Source organism: Phymastichus coffea, unplaced genomic scaffold (genome assembly GCF_024137745.1).
Source record: "Phymastichus coffea isolate CEN01 unplaced genomic scaffold, Cenicafe_Pcof_1.1 PCOF00025, whole genome shotgun sequence".
Classification (NCBI taxonomy): Eukaryota; Metazoa; Arthropoda; class Insecta; order Hymenoptera; family Eulophidae; genus Phymastichus; species Phymastichus coffea.
This window is the reverse complement of record NW_026706836.1, coordinates 3306493-3326918: the sequence shown is the minus strand read 5'-3', so window position 1 is coordinate 3326918 and position 20426 is coordinate 3306493. Positions and strand designations below refer to the sequence as shown.

Genomic DNA, 20426 nt, shown 5'->3' with positions numbered 1-20426 from the left:
GGCTCGTCGTTAAATAATAATTCGAACAGTTCATTAACGTTGAATCGACAGTCTACGTGAGAACCATTGATTTTTATTGCAATTAGTAACATCAACTATGATCTCACTTGATGCACAAATTTTTTGCAATAATTAAGATTACAATAAATGTTAATACTTGATAAAAATCTCTTACTTTTGCTTCGCTGATCAGTAATCATACGAAATTGTGCAAATTCTTGGTAAGCAAAGAAACATCCTTCTTACAAAGAATCAATTAGGCAAGTATTAGAAAAATAATAGAAACTTGCTTATTCATTTTGTTCAACGTAAGCTGACTTAGTTTGTAGATTACCGTTCAAAATGATTATATCTTCTTCATCTACTTTTATGTTCATGATATTTTTCTAATGGTATTCTCGATATCTTCACGCGAGTAATCGAGTAACATCGAGTTTATTTTTCACTTGTATTTTATCCTTGATTTGCTGCTTTTCGGCAGATAAATATTTCTGAAAAATTTTATCATCCGTAGTTCTACTGCCTGCCAATAACTGTAGCCTCTATCTGCTCTACTGGACTTTTACAAAACTTATTAGCACTAATAAGATAATTGATACAGTCTAATTCTTTGAGATTTTCAAAATAGCTTTCAGCACCAACTGATACTGCTATTACGTTAAGTGAATTGTACGTTTTTCTTGAAATATGTAATAGTGTCGGCCGCTGATAGCCGATAATTTTAATACTATTACCAATTATCTAGAAAGGGAAGGCAAGGGAGGCAATGTATTGCTCCCAGCAAAGCAAAAAGGAAAGGTGACACAATAACTTAATGCGATTTGAAAGAACACACTTTATTACAAAGGTACTTCCACGAGTACCGGCGAAAATCACATACATATAAATATCTTAACCTAATTAACATAATAATCAAATAGGATGCCGGCACGAGAGCGCCTTGCCATCCTCTTGAACCGGCAGCAACAGATATCTGGAATGGGCCCAACTCTCCGCACGTTAACAAGATTGCACTGGTATACTGGCAAACAAAGAAGACTCCCGACTCTGCTGATGGTAATGCGTGCTGTTGGTGGCGAGCTCTCTCTCTCCTAATGAGTGGCGTTGTGTACTGCCTAATGCGTGAGAGCCGCTCTCCTTCACACCTTCTCCTACCACTCACTCCCTAATTTTGAGGCGTGCGACATTGTCGATATCGGCTAATGCATCGCCTATAGTCCGGCATTCTTAAGACGCACTCTCTCTTTCTCTCTCTCTAGCCGGCTCGCACTGTAGTAGGGCTCTCTCTCTTTCCCTTTCTTGCTCGGGTACTAATGTTGTAAAACAAAGGTAGGCATCAGGCACTGAAAAATAAGAATGCGTCTGATGCCAGCCGTGAGCCCTCACCAAAGTCAGAGAGAGGGAAGGGGCACACGATGTAGGCTATGACCAGCCTACACCGTTACAAATAATAGTCTATGATAGAGCTTGCGCGTATAAATAAAAAATATTATATTTTACATCAGTATATTGCAGTGCGTTAGGCATAGCATTTGAGTCCTGCAATGGCTCGGTCGGTAGGGAAACGGACTCGCACCCGCTAGGCCCGGATTTGATTCCCAGTCCCTGTAGTTTGATACAAGCACCACTGAAAATAGTTTCATGTGCTTTGATCTCAAACATATTGCAAGCCTCTGTCGCTGATTAGCACTGATGGAGCATATATAGAGCGACGTTAAATAAAAAAAAAGGTATAGCATCGATACTACATGTATTGCTAGCTAATTTTTCAGTGCTGCTGAAAATAGACTGTATAAAATTTTTTATATTGCTATCATTGGCTAATACATTATCCTCCACGTCACTCTAAAAATTTAGCATTTTTGAAGTGGCTTCTGAAGACTTTCTCAATATATCGTGAACGTAAATTTTTGCAAATGTTTTGATTATTTCCTGAATACGAGGTCTGTCCGGAAAGTAACGGGCCTACCTTTATATTTTCGTGCTAGCGTTATTCTTTATCATCTGGTGGGTGGCATCTTTCAAAGTAATCCCCACTTGATTGAATAACACAGTTCCATCGATGTTTCCACTTTTTAAAACAGTCCTGGAACTCACTTTTAGGGATAGCCTTAACTACTCTCGTCGCATTATTTTCAACCGTTGTTTTGTCATCGAATCGGTGTCCTTTGAGTGGTTTTTTTAGTTTTGGAAACAGCCAAAAGTTACAAGGGGCTATGACGGGACTGTATGGAGGTTGTCGCAGCAATGCGATATTGTGTTTGCTCAAAAACTGCTGCACAAGGTTGGATGAATGCGCTGGCGCATTATCGTGATGGAGAAGCCAGTCACCCCTTTCCCAAAAGTGCGGCCGTTTTCTTCTTACTGCATCATGCAAACGGTTCAAAATTTGAACGTAGTATTCTATATTGATTGTCTCACCTGTTGGTACATATTCGTGATGTACAACACCTTCACAATCGATAAAACAATCAACATTGACTTAACATTGCTTTTTTGTGACGTGCTTTTTTTGGTCTTGGTTATTCAGAATGCTTCCATTGTGAAGATTGTTGTTTTGTTTTAGAATCATAACCATAAGCCCATGATTCATCACCTGTAATAACTTACCTAAGCACATTATCATCATTATTGACCATTTCTAGATTGTCCAGAGCGATTTCTAAGCGAATGTTCTTCTGCTCTGCTGTGAACAATTTTGGGATGAATTTCGCACACACGCGTTTCATTCCTAAATTTTCGGTTAAAATTTTTGAAATAATAGTTTTTGGTATCCCAAGGTTTTTTTCTAGTTCTCGCACAACATACGACGATCTTGTTCGATTGCCAGTAGCACCCGCTCAATATTATGTGCGGTTTTTGTCGTCGAAGGTCGGCCGGAACGAGAATCACTATCGACAGAAGTGCAACCATTCTTGAACCGTTTATACCACTCTTTTATTTGTGTTTTGCTCATACACTCGCTTCCGAAGGCCTTTTGCATCATTTCTATAGTTTCCGAACTCGTTTTTCTGAGTTGAAAGCAAAATTTGATGCAAATTCGTTGATCTTGTTTTTCAGACATTTTTGACAATATCAAAATCCGACGAAAGCGAAAAAGGCACTGTAAACAAAGACACGCTGCACATAAACTATACGTCCGGCAGGTATCAGTAAGTAACCAATAGATTCGTGAGGCTTTACTGTTGACATTTCTGTCCGGTAGAGGTCGCCCGAACACTATGGCGCGAAGATATACACGAAGGCCCGATACTTTCCGGACAGACCTCGTACAGTCCAGTTGTTTTTGAGATTCTTCATCAAGTAAAATGTATTTACTCTGTGATATTATGTAAATAGCATACAGGATGTTTTCTTATAATTTAAAATCTTGGACTTTGAAGGAGAACCCAATGATCCATTAATAAAAATCTTTCATATAATAACTGCCTTTCTTCTTAAAATAATTCCACCATGCTAATGCCCTCATAACATGGGCTCTATCTTTTCTAATATAAGAGCTTAACGGTCGAGTCATATCTGGTTGCTCACGTTGTTCATAAAATCGAATTTCAAAACTGATTTTTTATATATTGTCTGTATGTGCATTTATTATATGCTAAAGATATAATGCTTAACAACTCTTATGATCCATCTATGACAACTTCATTTGGTATGGGAGTACCTGTACTTACTACATCGGCAAGCAAACTCTCGATATAATGTTTGTGTCATGTTTTTCTTATATTTGATCCAAACGTATAATCTTTCGTTGATCTACAATTGTTACGAAGACATAATACTTTTCGTATCGTGACTTGGTATACGAATCATTTTTATAAAAGAGCCTGATGGATTCATAAAGACAGAAGTTCTGCCTTTCTTAGCAATACCGTTTCAGTCACGCAGTTGATTCGTCGTCTGAAATTTTAAAACAAACGGAAATTGTTTCCGATAAATAATATTAGTTATAGTATCTAGCTTCGCATAACAATGACGAGTATACGGATTTGGGGCCCTTCATGTCCCATTCCGCATCTATGGTTAGTTGACGAATTTTTCTAAGAGTTATTGTCGTTTTAAAAACTGAGGGTTCGAGACCACCACATTTGAAAAATTTTCTCTGAATCATGAATTTTAGAATCTTTCTAAATTTCTTCAGTGGCACTTCGTTTAAAACTCTTTTTGCTTTTTGGAGGATCTTCGCGGTATCAATCGTTTCTATTTTTATGACAATATTTTCATTTTCATAAATGTACATTCTCTCACAATTTCCGTATATATATATATATATATATATATATATATATATATATATATATATATATATATATATATGTTCCGCATTCTTCACAGTGCCTATAAATTAATAATATAATAATCGGAAAAATAAAAATATCATAATCGGAAACGTCATTTTCTTCATCAGTCGATGCATCTAATTTTTCATCATTAGAACTGGTTTCATAGTACTTTTTATTTTTGAATCTGCCTATTTATAATTCTTCTAGTAATCCGTGTCTATTCTGTAACAGTATTCTGATGTGTATTAGTTGTGAGTTTTTATTCATAATTTAACTGTCTTGTTGCATAAGCCTAACCTTTATTTTTTCCACTTTTATATTACATTTACATCGAATATCGGCAGATCTTTTAATACATTGTATCTGGTTCTGAATGATACTTTAGCATGACTTGGCATCTGTAAAATTATATTTCAAAAGTTATGAAATATAAAAACGAAATATTGTAAAATTATGGGAGATAAATATAAATAATTTATTAGACTTACATTGTTATTATTATTTTACTTTAAATCGTTCTAGAAAATGATTAAAATCTGAGTTATAACACGCCTTATGAATATAACTACAAAACTGAGTAAGGTGAAAGAGGAATGGTCGAGTGCTTTGTTTGTACGGCGAATTATTGAATATGTTAAAGACGTTAGAGCCATCTTATTTCAACCTGTAACAACGTGTGAAGCTATAAATATTATAGTCGTTACATAGGATTTACGTTGTTCAGCAAATAATTCGTACCATAACTTAGTCAAGTGATATTACTTTATATATAGTATTTTTTATGAATGAAATATACTGAGTCTGCTCGTCAATGATTCGTGGATAATACTTCTTATTAAATAATAAATATTAACGTACAATAAAACATGGTAAAATTTTATAATTCATAATAAAAAATTATGTCCATGAAAAATAATTTTGTGTAGCAGTTTCTGAGTAAACATAGTCGAATTGCTTAGACAACCTCCGTACCGTCCCGACATAGATCCTTATGAGTTTTGGTTATTTTTAAAATTAAAAATACCACTCAGAGGACAATGATTTGATGACAAAACGACAGTTGAAAATAATGCGAGGAGCCTACTCAAGGCTATTCTTTAAAGTAACTTTTAGAACTGTTTCGAAAAGTGGAAACATCGCTGAAACCGTACTATTTAATCAATTGGGGATTACTTTGAAGTATGCTATTCGCCTGATAATAAATAATAATGCTAGCGTGGAAATATAAAAGTGGGCCCAATACCTTCTCGACAGACTTCCTATATGAAGTGTGACGTCATTTACTAAAGTGACTAGACTGTAAATACGAACGAAACGAATCTATGCGGAATTTTCGATTGAGAATATCATTAACAATTAAATGTATTATACATACATACAGTACATAATAAAAAATGAAATTTCAATTGTTAATAAGTGGTTTTACATAAAAATTATCAACAACTTAGTGAAACAATCTTATTTAAATAAGTTGACATTGATTGTAAATAAATAAGCCTTGAACCTAAGCAAAAATTATAATGAATTACGAGTTCAATAATTTATAATACGAAATTTATTTGTTTAATATACAAGCGACTTATTAATCATTAACTTAAAATTCCGGAAAAACTAACCAATTAAACTTGATATCAGATGGAATTTCTGTTAGCAAAATATAAATTATTAATATTATGTATATAAATTATTAATAATATATATATACATTATAATGTGTACATATTATACTGTAAAACTGTATTTTAATTAAATTTCAACAATTTTATAAGAGTTAAAAACTGAAAAGCTCAATGGCAAATCCGAATTCTAGCGAATTCAAAAAGTGTAATTGTGGAATTTTGCAATTTCTACGGTGGGGCGACATTCACGTATTCATCTTCTGTATAAATAGGCCCACTTGCAACGCAAGGAACAGCATTTTTAATCCAACCTTGCGCGCACCGCGGTTAGTAAGCTGATTTTAATAAATGGTCGGAGTTTTCTTCGATCTTTATTTAAACTTTGTTTGCTGTATTACCTAGCAAATTACTTCCTATCCTTTAACGCTGGATGGATATTTCCGGATATTACGTTCGGAATCTACAAACTATTTACTGTCCCTTTTTAATCTCGACAATTACCGTAATTGACTGAGAAAATGAATCGAGAGCGAGCCAAGCTAGGCAGAATTATCAAAAAGAAAAACCTGTCATAGCGGGTTGCCCTTCGCCACCTTTGACTTGTAGATTCTTCTACGATTTATCAAACTGCGGTTCGGCGTCGACGAGAATAGTGGAACGTATCTAAAGCACCGCTCACAGCTAGTTACACTTTACAAGTCGAGAGGGCTTAACGAAATGTTTCGGTTCGAGTTGTAACTTCACTGAATTTTTAAGGTATCAATTTCTTTATTACTATTACACTGTTAATCTTACAAAAGAGTTAAACGTTTTGCGTAGTTCGTTATGATTTCACTCGATCACGGAGTGCCCCCAGTCCTTTCCGCAATGGACAAAAAGCCAGCAACTCTCGCAAGTGCGAGAAAGAGGAATGTCTCTCTCCCACTCTTGCGATGTGCTTTGTCAAAAGCGAATATTAGGCGGAAGACTACACGTGTCTCTCACTCTCCGCATGAAACGACATCGACTTACATGCACATTTCATCTGGAGGTCGATCCATACCGAAGTTACCGAGAGCGAAGAATCGCGCAGTTAGCTGTTTACGTGAAAAAGAGTGAAAGTCGCACGCAAACTGCTGTTTCGGTAACATTTCAATGTATAATATCTGGTTTGCTTGGGACGTAACACCGGAGAAATATATGTCTTCGAAAGAAAAATCCTACGAGTGATACTCCCGTAATCAGTTAATTTATTAACTTATTGGATCTCTGAGATTTCTAATGACGCTGCAAAGGTTCTCTTTTTATCAGCATGATTGAGTCTTATAGAGATTCTCACAAGGAACATTGAACGAAGGTTTATTTTAGCAAAAAACTAGCTACCTCATTCAATGAATTTTAATTGATTAAAGGCAGAGAGTGACTGCGAGTTAATACCCCGATGCTGTTGAAGTCAGTATTCCTTACAGTCAGGATAAAAATTCATAAATATACGGCCTAGAATAATTGAAATCAATACAATTTGTTAAGAACTGAAATAATTTTCAGTTGTTATTTCAAAAGTGTAATCTGTAGAGAATGATGCGAAGTACTTAATATGAGAATATCAAGGCCATTTTCCTTGTATTCTTGTTATTATTTCGTTATCATAGATCCTACGACAACATTGTCGCTGAAAAATTTATTCTCAGGATCCACAGAAATTATTACATTATGTTGAATGGGATAATTTATAAAGAACCTGAAAAAAATATTTCCAACGGCAACGCTTTTGAAAGTGATATGTCTGATGACAATAATACCAATACTTCGTCTACGCCAAATGAAGTTTAGGCGCGAGTTTAAAAACGAATAGGTAATGTTTTAGAACTAAGTGCGAGAGCTGCGAACGTATGTGATAGATAGAACGAGGATAGAAAGATAGCAATTTGTATGCGTAAAGTAGTTGACAGATTAAGTATATTCTTACCTTGATTATTATTTGATAATAATTAATCGTTGTAGATTTTCATTAAATAATTCGCGTGGTACGCGGTTTGATTAAGAGGTAGAGTTAAATAAATAGTGCCAGATATTCAAGCTGCACTTTTAGTCAAAGTAAACGATACAAAGACAGTTTATACTTAGGTTATTTCAGGTTTCTAATCGAGAAACGATATGATATTTAAACTGACAAATGCTCAGGTTTATCGAAACGCAAAAATGAGACAGGAGTCAAAGATCGAACGCAGTGTGTGAACAGGAGTGCAAGAGAACGAGTACAGCGGCGAAATGTTATTTATACCCACGTTGCCGAACCCTTCCCCAACTAACTTGACTTAAATTAGGTCACTGATTCATCGAAAGTTATTGCGACAAATCCTGATTCATACATGGATTAGAGTCGGTTCACGGAGTCGGCATGGGCAACGGATAATACAGCGGAGGCGACACTATCGTGCTCTACGGTATCGATAACAGATTCGACGGAAAATACAGAATCGATGATAAGTAATAACAAGTATACTACCGACTAAGTAACTTTACAACAGTAGATAAAAAAGATTTGATTGTACAGATACGTGTATATATATAGATATACATCTGCCCATATGATACATCACGTATTGACGTGACATGGCCTTCCTCCGGAAATCTTTAGCTATAGTTAGCTATGTGACTGACGTTCTTCTGAACGTTGTTACCTGGTAGTAGCAGATTCTTTGTATTCCGGATCACAGCCACATCGGAAATGTTTATACCTATTTCTTTTTTTTTTGTATTTATAAGATGCTATAAAACTTACATAATAATTTTTTTAATTCCTCTCTTTGTTATATTATTATTATCATCTCATTAAAAAGAATTTCTCTAACAGAATCTTAACTCGCAACAGTTTGAAAGAATGAGAATTAGAAAAACGTTTAGTTTAAATTAGCGGAAACATTATATTGCATTTATATTTCTTATGGGTTAAATATAGTATAAAAAATTTGGTTACATAGTTAAGTTCAAAGTATTCGACAGTTAATCATTACAACTCTAATCACGTCATCTAGATGCTCCTGCTGAACTGCTGTTACCTTCGTTCCCCCCACACACTTGGTACATGGGACTTTTGAGAGCATATAATGCTCAAGCCGAGTACATTCAGCTTCTATCGCTAGGCTTTCCTCCGGGAGAGCGTACCTAATCGCTGGTCCGTAAGTGGCATCGCTTCCAATAAGCGGTGACGTCACCACAGATTCTGCAAGGTGTTGCTGAAAGTCTCGCGAAGCCCGTTTCGCCAAAGTCCACTTTAAAATGCAATCAATTTTGGCCAAAAATCGCTTCCTTGTCTGAATACTTGAGCATTTAGTTTGCAAAGGGGGAAGAAATATCCTTACAGACACAGCTGAGTGCGCCGGTATTGTGCCCCCTGTGAGTTATTTAAGGGTCTTTTTCCGGTAAAGGAAGCCGGCGCTGACTTTCATGGGTGCGAATCTACCGCGATGACGGGAAAGGTGAATAGAAGAAATAGAAAAAATACAGAAAGGCGATCCCTTTATTTACACAAAGAAATTACAACTACGGAATCTTATAAATCACGATGGTGAGCGCGTTCGCTCAATCCATGGAACGCGACAATAGGCGGCGAATAGGAGCGTAGTCGCTCAACTATCGTACGCGACAAGTCTACAATACTTTACGAGCGGATTCGCTCAACTAGCACGCGCGATAATTCAATTCGCGGAGTCGCGCCGGGCGAGAGCTGGCACGTGAGAGAGAGAGAGAGAGAGAGATCGCGGAACAAATAGAATCAGACCCACTGGATAGCTTCTCCTGCGGCTCGCTGGTGGAGAGGCCGCGTCGCCGAAATCGCAGTCCTGCTGGCAGCGGTGATCGCTGAACCACCGGCGGCGGCTGGTTGGTAGCTGGCGGGCGGGATCGGCTTCTCGAATGTCTAATCTTGGTCACTGTGGGGGCTAATCAACAGCAGCCGGAGATTCGCCACACAAAGACTCTCTTTCGCTCAGTCGATACATCCGTACAAGGAGAGTACCGCGCACAGGGCTAGCGAACATCGCTATCAGCCCTGTCATAAGTTATAGTCCAAATGGTCATCCTTCTTGTCTATAGTCGACGGCTCTGGATGCTGCATTTGTCGCTTGTCAGAACATTGGGTGTATCGAGGGTAAATAAATTGCACACGTTCAGCTTAATTGATTATAATGAATATTTATTAAGCTTAATAATCACGAATGCTTCATTCCGATATTTACAGTTACGTGCATAGCTCTGCTCTCTCGCTCAGCCTCGCACATATACGCACTCTAGCACTCCGCTTAACACTCACACGCTCTCTCGCTCAGCCTCGCACACACGCCCGCTCTAGCCCATGCTCTACACTAGCTTAATATACTACAGAACAGTTCCCTATGCACTCGCATTTTCCGTTCCTTGTTGCTGTGGCGTCAGTATTGCAGCATAGCGCAATGGCGAGGCCTTTTACAGTAGCTCGCCGATATGACAATAGCCACTGCTACACACATGAATACTACACACAAGAACGCCATTTTAACTGTGTTCTTTTTTTTATTCTTTCTTTTTGAATTCGGAAAAGAAATCTGACAGTACTGTGTTTGAAATAAGGTGCTCGTCGCCTTATGTATCGTTTTTTTTTGGAGGCTCCGCCCTGTATAGCACGCTATAAGCTGACGTTATAAGGAGTTCATACTACGTGATTGAGTATTTGTCATTGTGAGGTATCGTACTCAGGTTTACGCATAAAGTATACGTTTCGAAACCGCGTTCGAGTAGATTTACATACGGAGTTAGGAGGTTACAAATAGGGATCGCAGGAAAGGTATCCATTTCTATATCGGAATATCAAGTTCTCTTGAGAGTTCTTTTGCAGTATTTACATATACAGAAGAGACAGCTAGTAATTGTTGCAGTTTCTATTGTAAAGATCACTAGTAATACAGGGTTTATATATCTGAGGAATGGTAGTGTCATTTCGATTAAATCATTTTGATTATTAGATTTTTTTTTAATTTTTCTTACAGGGAGTTGCAGAATCCTTTTTGCGGATTCTCCTTAGTCTTTCTGACTAAGGGGTTGTGTGGGACTCCCCGGAAAAAAAACAGGCCTACCCACTAAGCCGCCATCACCCTGGTGTATAGGTAGCGACTAAGCGCCACCAGTTGGGTTCACGTAGCATCACAGCCACAATGTTATCGGAGGAGATGCTACCGACCGTTTCTTCCAGTTCCTGTCTGAGTCTTGTCCAGCGGTCACACGCGAAAAACGTGTGTTCCGCGTAGTTTCGTTCGTGTCCACAGCACTTACAATCGGGTGTTCCTAGTCTATTCATATTGTTAAGGTATCGTCGGAAGTACCCGTGGCCCGTCAAGAACTGGGTGACGTAGAAATTTACGTTACCAAATTTCATTCCGAGCCACAGCCTCAAGTCCCGTATCAATCGTCTCGTCCAGTTACCACCTCGTTCCTCTATCCATCGACCTAACCAAATGTCAATTATCCTGTCTCGCTCAGCGATTGTCGCGTTCTTTCGTCCTATGTCCGCGCTACTCCCGTAGATCCTTTTGCCTTAAAAGGCCAGAAGATCCACGGGGATTACGCCAGCCACCACCAAAATAGCCTGCGTAGAGACTGTTCGGTAGGAGGAAGCGATTCGCAGTGCACCCTGTCTCTGTACCATCATCATCGACTTACAGTATTTCTTTGTCTTCAGGGAGTCTGCCTATATTTCCGCGCCGTGTAAAAGGATCGAGTGAGCTGTCGCCAATAACAGTAGTCATTTTCCTGATCTCGGTCCCGTCGTATTTGCTATCAGGCAACTCAGGGATACTATCCTTTCTGCCGCTTTTCGGGTTGTTTTCTGTATATGAGGCCAGAAGGTCATCTCTGTCAAGGTACTTGACTTTCCTCTCTTGGTCTCTATCTCGCATGTCCCCACCCTCATATACAGTATCGTCTGTATGCGTCTTCTAGTGAGAAACATCAGTTCTGTATTTTCTGTAGTCCGTAGTCTGTCATCCATCGTCCGACTCGTCTCATGGTCTAGTTCAACGCCAGCTGCGCCAGCTCGGGAAACCTCTCCGTAATCACCGCCGCCACGTCATCAGCGTAGGCGACGAGGGTCACTCCGAGCGGCATCCCAAGCCAAAGCAAGCTATCGTATAAACCATTCCAGAAGTCAGGTCCCAGTATCGACCTCTGTGCTACCCCAGCGGTGACCTGTCTCGTTACTTGTCCATCGATCGTCTCGTACGTTATCCGTCTAAATTTTAGGTAATTCTCCACAACTCGAAGCAGATATGGCTGGATCCTGAAGTTGCTTTTCAGTGCCTCCAAGATATCCTTCCACCTGGCCGAATTGAAAGCATTCCTAATGTCGAGCGTCGCTAGCAACACTATAGGTCGCGCTGCGTGGCAGTGTCTATCTAGTTCCAGGAAAGAGTCAACCACCTTTTGGATCGCTCCAATCGTCGACCGACCCCTCCTCAAACCAAACTACAAATCTGATGAAACCCCTCCGGTCTGTATAGCATCCATCAGTCTCAGTAGTTGTTCAAAGAGTTTACCAGTCGTGTCAAGTAAACTCAATGGTCGGTAAGCCGAAAGCGTGCGAGGATCGCTCCTACCTTTTGGAATAAGAACGAGCCTTGCCACCTTCCACCGATCGCTGAACGTTCCTGTCGTCAGACACGTGTTGAACAGGTCGAGGAGTATCTCCGGCCGTAGACGAGCCACAAGCCGGAGGATCTCGGATGGTACTCCGTCCGGTCCCGGTGCTTTACCCGTCTTAATCGCATTCGTTGCTTTGATGAGCTCCTCAGCGGCAAAGGCGGGGAGCATTTGTGCGTCCACGTCATCCATCACGTTTGTCCTAATCGGGTGCGTCGGAAACAATCCGTCAACAATCCGTCAACGATCCGACAACAATCCGTCTTGCTGTTTCGGCATCTTTAAGTTCCGGTGAGACTCGGGCTCCTAGTTTCCCGGTCACGATCTTATAGCTGGTTCCCCAGAGATCCACGTTCACCTTCTCGCAGAGCTTCCTCCAGCATCGCGTCTTGCTGCCCGTATTGCTTTCGTCAGCGTCTTCCGTGCTGTTTTGTATATGGCTTGGAGGTTTTCCCTTTCGGATCCACCCCCTACCCTTGTCACTCATCGCCGATTTGTCAGGCATATCCTGCGTAGCTCAGCTATCTCGTTTGTCCACCAATATTGTGGTTGTCTTTGTTGTATCTGTCGACGTTTCGGCATTGTGCTTCTGCATAAACTGTTCATTAATTTGGCTGTCTCGTCTGTCAGTCTTTCCGCTCTTTGCCGGCCCATCAGTTCTGGGGGAATTCTCTCCCCTGGAGCCGGTGTTGTCATTAGCTCTTCCGAAAATTTTCGTCCGTCGAGTTTACGTAGATTCCACAGCGGGGGTTGATGGGTTCTCGTTCGTCTCGTTCCCGTCCGTCCCACCACTTCAAAGACGATGTACTGGTGATCGCTGGCAGTGTAGTCTTCGATCACCCGCCATCCCCTCAGCCGTGGCAGGATTCTGTCCGATGTCATCGTGACGTCGAGAATAGAGTCTCCGACACCTGGCCGTCTATACGTCGGCATATGTCCCGTATTTACCACTGCTAGATCGAGCCTTGCGGCCATTTCCAGCAGTAGTCGTCCGCGTCGAACTTTCTTTCGAACTCCATCGCGTTGCAGTTGGGTGTCAGATAAACGCTGAGATAAGTGACAGCGCCAACTGTGACCCAGACGTAGTCGTCCTTGACACCGCAATTGAAGACTCTAAATTGGGTGCCACCCCGTAGCCAGATAGCAGTGGTCTCTGTCTCGTTTGTAATGTATGTCTGGGTCGTCCTTCTCCTGTATGGTTCACTCAGAATCAGGATGTCCGCGTCATATTCGTCGGCTATCTAAGTTAGGAGCATGTCTGCAGTCCTACTTCGATTCAGGTTTCTCTGAATTATTTTGTCCGTCCTCTGGCCCGTCCCCTGCACTCCTTCAGCCCGGAACACGGCACACCTGCCGCCTCCGGCGAGGTGGGTGAAGTCCCTGTGCCCGGTCTCGGAGCACAGTGGGCAGACCGTCTTGTTTTGGCATTCCGTCGCGTAGTGTCCGAATGTGCCACACTTGCGGCAGCATTTCGTCCTGTCCTTACTTGTGCATTCAGCTTTCACATGGTCGAAGCCCAGGTTTACACATGCTCATCGCAGATGCGCATTGCTTGCTCTCGTCACACTCCCTTCAAGGCCAAAGTTCGCACCTACGAACGACCTCATCTCCACTCTCACAATCTCTTTCTTTCGACTGGCAACTGGCATCCAACGTTAAACGCTCATACCTAAATTAACAACTTAATCATAGCTTAATTAAACTCGCGGATACTGGCGCCCGTTCCGTCCGCGCCGCGACCTCTACTCGCGCGGTGCCGATCATACTGGCCTGAGTTTGGTTTCCTTCTGCGGCAAGTGTTCTACGTACGAGCCTCTTCCTGTGCTTCATACCGCACCTTTGTCGGGGTTTCTTCGCCTTTGGCTCCCCGACAGAAGACTCGGGACTGACTGTCTCTGGCCTCGCCTCAAGCACCCTTGACTCCGGTTCCACGGATTCGGATAGACTTTTTCGTGTCTGTATACGCCGATTCGGGAATTAACGTCAAGTTGGCCATAGGTGGCTTTTGCCACCTTTTCCAACCGGCCATACGATACTCGAGCACTAAACCTGCCTCTTTAAAACTATTTAGATCAGAGAAGGTCTTGGTTTCAAGATATCGCTTATATCTTCGGTATAGACCCTCTATGATCATCACTAGCTGGCGTTTTACCGATACCGGTGGGTCAAAACGACGCAAAATCGTCTGGAAAGCCGCGACGTAGTCCGATATCTTCTCGTTTTCACCCCGTGTCCGTTGACGCAACTCGCCGTAAAGTTTCTCTCTATTTAATCGCCGGCAGAATTCGCTAGAAAAACTTTTTTTTAAGTCTTTCAGCGTCTTCCACATACCACGATTAACCTCGTACCATGAGCGCGCTCTACCGCGATATGTAGTGCCTAACACGACAAACAACTCTTCGTCAGGAATCTCGTAATAGCGCTGACAATCGCTTAAACCCGATAGAAAACTTAACGCATTCATACCGTCATTACCCGAAAAGCGGAGAGACCATGCATTGAGTGCGCTTACCCCGTTCGCAGGGATACCATTGATAAACTTTATTCGCGGAGGGCCGCTCTCTCTGCTTGGCTTCTCTACCTTTTTTTAAACGATCATTCTGTCCGCGTATGACAACTGTCGGTATCCGACGGGCACGTGCTTGTATCGCTAACCCCGAAAGTAAATCTTTTTAGCTTGTCTACTCTTAGACCGCTTCACACTAGCTACGCTACCTTTGCCTAACGAGGCTGGCATCCGCGTTTCATTTGCCGTAGTTGTCTGTACTCCGCGCTCCAAGTCTTCTACCCAAGAATTTACTCTAGGCGCGTGGTACTTCGTACTCGCCGATCTATCTGAATCGGCGTAGATGGACGCACTACCAGCTAAATTATTTCGCACACTCGCGTGAGTCAGTGGCTCAGTCGCAACCGCTGGCGCGTTTAGCGCCTCGCGATCGCTGAGCGGCTTGGCATGAGGCATCAAGGGAGCCTGCTGCTCGGCCTGAGTTGCTCCACTGTGCACTGCCTCACTCTCTACCCTAAAAACTCCATCCGTGATACTCTGTCTCACTTCGCGCTTATAAATCCAGCGCGGTACTGACGCAAGGGCCCCCCAGATTTGGCTTAGCGCACTGGTGCTGCTTTCGCCCTGATTTTAGCGGCCCTTCTCGTGCGCGCGTAAGTTCGCGCCATCCGACGGCAACCGAGCTGTCAACGGTGGCTAGACTGCCGAAGGTAGCACATCTCTATTGACAGCCGGATCTGTGCCTCTGTCCGGCGACTGGGTTTGCCGGCGCGGAGCGGCGATGCTTGTTTCTTGCATTGCCTGCTCTTGTTCGCGCGGCAATTCAGCCGCCAAGGGCGCAGCAGGTGTTGCGGACTCGTTGCCGAAATTAGTACGTCGCACGCTGTCCGCTGCCGCATCACGCGATTCGTCATGCACCAACTTCGGGATCCGATCAAGCGCAAAGTTACTTGGATATACCGGTGGCTGTAAATCTGGTCGCTTTTTCCTTAATAAAAAGCACAAGTATCGGTCTCGCAGCTCTTCTAAATCACCGCGCAGAATAAGTCCGCGGTAGCTCATTAACTCAAGCAGTACGGCCGGTTCTGTTGAGTCAATCTCGCGTTTAAGACTTTTCGCGTGCGCGTCGCGTAATATTCTACGCATTATAATTCTGTCTCTACAAGCCAGCGACATTTTCCGTGGGAAATTAAAATTCAAAATATCGAGGCAGCATGTGTTTTTCACGTGTTATGCTGTTCAACTTATTTTCGAATTTTCTTGCAGGCTTTCAGCCGGCGAGCGATCGCCTTGCATAAGCCTCACAAAGAAAACTCGCCAGATGCCTAGTTCTACTGTTTAAGTTTGGGTCCAATGTCAAAACAACCATATGACGCAATCGCGGCCAGTCGACTCCCCCACTGAGAAAAGGTCACAGGTAATCCGAGGCAAAACACTCATAGAAAAGTAAACACGGTGCTAGAGGTTCTTTTCTTTGTGCGCGCGTTTTGCCTTTAGTATACAACGGAAAATTCGCGATTAACCATTTATTAATCTACCATTCCCGATCCCATTACCCCAATTGCTAGGCCCACAAGTGATGCCATGTAACGAAGGCTCGTTCGATTCTATTATTTAGAGGTAGGTAAGTGAGGCGCACTCGCTCATAGCAATTGAGGCGGAAGGGGGGGAGAGGCAAATCAATAAAAGGTTAATAACTTTATACACACAAACAACATTCCCATTTAAACAAATATAATTTCATTAAGCCAAAGTGAAATTACACTTAAACTTCGGAAATACCGCACATTAACAAACCGCATTACACACTCTTTAATCGACTAACGACGTCCTTAACAACTATTACAAAGAAAGAACAAATTAACCATCTAATCGCGCTTACAAATCTCTAGAAAACACAACGCGCGTCGCCCGGCAGATGACCGCCTTGACGTCGAACCGACGTAATCTAGTTGGCTAAAAAAGAAAGTCGTTCGGCGAGGGATCGCCTGAACGATTTCTCTTTGTGCGATTTACTGCCCTACCGTCATTAAGGCAGGTAGCCGGCGTGTGCACGCCTTGCTACCCACCTAATGTTAAAATTCGCGTACAGTGCCGTTAATGAAGAGAGAGAGATAGAGAGAAAGAGAGAGAGATTAAATTGAAAACTAGACCTTGGTTCTGGAGCGGGAGTCCTGCCTGCGCCCTGCGCACGGCGTTGCAGGTCGTTGATGGGCAACTTCTGTCGGCTTCCTCTCGGCCCTCTGTCCTCGGCTGAACTTCTTCGCCGCTGGCCGTCCACCGTCTTGCTCTGGTCGACTCCGAAAACCTTCTGAGTCTCTCCTCGACTTACTAGCGTCTGTGTCGCTTGTTTCTTTCTCGCGACCTACAGCTTCTTCGCCGATCTTTTCTCTCCCCACTTGACCTACTTATTAGGCGGTGCGCAACCAACCCGTTAATTGGTTCTAAACGCGCGCCTGCCTAATATTGCATAGGGCATGCACGCCCCCGACTATTTCTCTCTCTCTCTCTCTAACATGTCTATAGTCTTTCTGTCGCCAGTGCAGCCGCTTCGGGCCTGCTCGGCCCCGCTCGGTAATCTCCGTCAGCTGCAACAGAAACCATGCATTAGACGCATTCTTAAATGCGCCTAACGCTGGTCACCGTGCCTTGTCGAGAGTGAGGGGAAGTTGGGAAAATTTCGACGAGAACAAGCGCATCGCTTGTTCTCATCACAAATATTCACGTCATCTTGTCGAAACAAAACTAGTAAATTTACATTATCTCGAATGAGATGCTTCGGTATGTGAGCGTATGATTGACAGAGATAGAAACTATCTACTTTTTATGTCTTCCCATGCACAAGAATGCTCTCACGTTGTCCTGCTTTTCAGTGGCTATATCGTCAAAAATCATGATGGAATTTGGATGAGCTTTATCTGGTGAAACAACTGTCTCATGCTCGCTGAATGCATGATACTATATACCATCAATCGGTTCCAATAAATATTTTAAAAACTTATACTTTTGTTGATTGAGGGACTTTGAATAAACACAAACGTTTTCGAATCTAAATCCATTGTGATGTGTGATTAGTGTTAACTAGCAGTTAGTTTTTCCACAGTTACTAGGACCACAGAAAACTACTCGTATACGGTCAGGTAGCAGTTCGCTATATCTTTTTTCTCGTTTTTCCGTCTCAACCACACTACCAAAATTTATGACATGCAACTTAAGTCGTTGCTCTTTGAAGTCCATGATGTTTTCTAGCCACCGATCTAACGATGAATGCGACTACTAACTGTAGAAAGACTGTTTATTTATTTTTAGTTTCATTAAGACTTTGTCTTCTAATGAGGTATAACCATTTATCACAAAAGAAAGACTGGTGGTGCTGGCTTAGTGAATAAAATCATTAATAACTTACCATTCGAAGCTCATTTGCCTGGTTATCAGTATTGCAGAGCGGAAACTAAATTGAAAAAACGACTTGCTCGTGGTGATCCTGGAAAAAATTCGCTAGACACTGCTTGTAAAGATCACGATATTCCTTATTCTCAGAATCGAGAAAACATTGAGGCGAGAAACGAAGCCGACAAAATTCTAGCTAAACAGGCCTGGGATAGAGTGCAAGCGAAAGATAGTAGTTTTGGTGAGAAAGTTGCTGTGTTTGCTATAGCCAACATAATGAAAGTTAAAAGTAAATTTGGTAGGGTGTTAAAATTTTAAAACAAGGAAAGAAACGAGGCAAGGGATGAAAAATCGTCAACAACAATAACGACAGCGACGAAAAACACATGTAAAAAGTAAAAATCTATCAATTGCAATGAAAAAAATTATTAACGCTGCCTCGAGAAATGTTGTACCTAGTAATAAATCACTCTTCGTCATTCGTTCTGCTATAAAAGACGCTAAAAAAGCTGTGAAGAAGGCTGGAGGAAGAAAAAAAAAAAATATGCCTCGTATTCTACCAATTCCTAGTAAAGTGGGTGGAAGTCTTCCTTTTTTAATTCCATTACAAGCCGCTTTGAGCGCCACTGGAACTCTAGCTGGAAGAACTGCTTCAATAGCAAAAGCCGTTAACAGTCCTAAGGCCGCTCAAAATTAATTGAAAGAAGCTCATAGACACAATAAAACTATGGAAGCTATTGCTATTGGTAAAGACTTTATTTGAAACCACATCGTAAAGATTATAGTTTTCATCTGAAACCATATTCAAGTGGAAAAGGTTTAAAAAAAAAAGTTCGAAATTACTTTACCTAATCGAGCACTGACAGGTCATGATATAAGAAAATATGCTTGAAAACGAGTGTTCGATAAAAATTCTATCATTTTTACAAAAGCAGCTGTTTAAACTATGACTAATACCATGAAATTAAAATCTAAATTCGGTATGGGACTCAAGAATAAAAACAGACAAAAAAACTCAAGTCAAAAGGTCGCAAAAAAAATATCAAAAGTTAATAGACTTGAAAATCATAATCAAATCTGCTAATTTTAAATGGCCTAAAAATAAATGTGCTCGAACAATCATAGGCACTGCTCTAAAAAGAGCTCATACAGTCGTTAAAAAGGTTGGTGGAAAAACTAACATCAAAACTCCACGAATTTTGCCAATTTCCAAGAAGATGGGTGGGGCTTTACCCTTTCTCATTCCTCTTTTTGCTGGTCTAAGCACAACTGTTGCTATAGCTAGTGAAGCTGCAGTAATCGCATTAGCTGTAAATCGTGCAGTCTTTAAAATGACAATTAGAAGAAACCAAAAGATAACAAAACGATGGAGGTCATTGAATTAGGCAAAGGGATATAAATCAGGCTATGGACTACATTTCAAACCTTACTTGGGATTAGCTTTAAAAAAAAATTTTGAAATTTGAAATTAATTCAGCCTACAGAGCTCTCACAGACATCGACTTTTAATGAAGTATTCCGAAATTTTAAGTATACCAAATTTTCGAAAAGTGTTTATGAGAAATGACTTACCAAAATCTGGATCACATTATTAAGAATCAGCTATATTTAATCTTGATGACGTTAACGGAATAGGCACAAACTAGGCGGTTTATCGGAAAATCGGAGATAACGTCACATATTTTGAAAGTTTTGGATATGTTAGACTAATAATCTATTTGATCTAATGATTTATCTCAACGTAGAAGAGATCAAATACAATCTAAAATGGTTCCAAGATTTCGGTAACTACAATTGCGGTCATTTTTGTTTGCAGTTTTGTGCGAGGCTATATAAGTGGATACATCGTAAAAAGTTATCAGTTGTATTAAGACAGTCATGAAAGAATCATTCACTTTTAATGTAATTCTTCTCTACTGGAAGTGCAATATTTTTCATCCATTGAACTATCAGCAAATAAAAGATACGTTTTGAGTT

General features: G+C 41.2%; 1 protein-coding gene across 1 annotated transcript in view; it reads right to left on the bottom strand.

Moving 5' to 3' along the window:
• LOC131675566 (troponin C-like) overlaps positions 1–20418 on the bottom strand; it is a 667249-nt gene extending 646831 nt beyond the window's left edge. Inside the window, exon 1 of the mRNA XM_058954585.1 lies at positions 20022–20418. The gene's annotated coding sequence lies outside the window, so the exon portion shown is untranslated. The remainder of the gene's footprint in view (positions 1–20021) is intronic.
• Between the last annotated feature and the right edge of the window lie 8 nt (positions 20419–20426).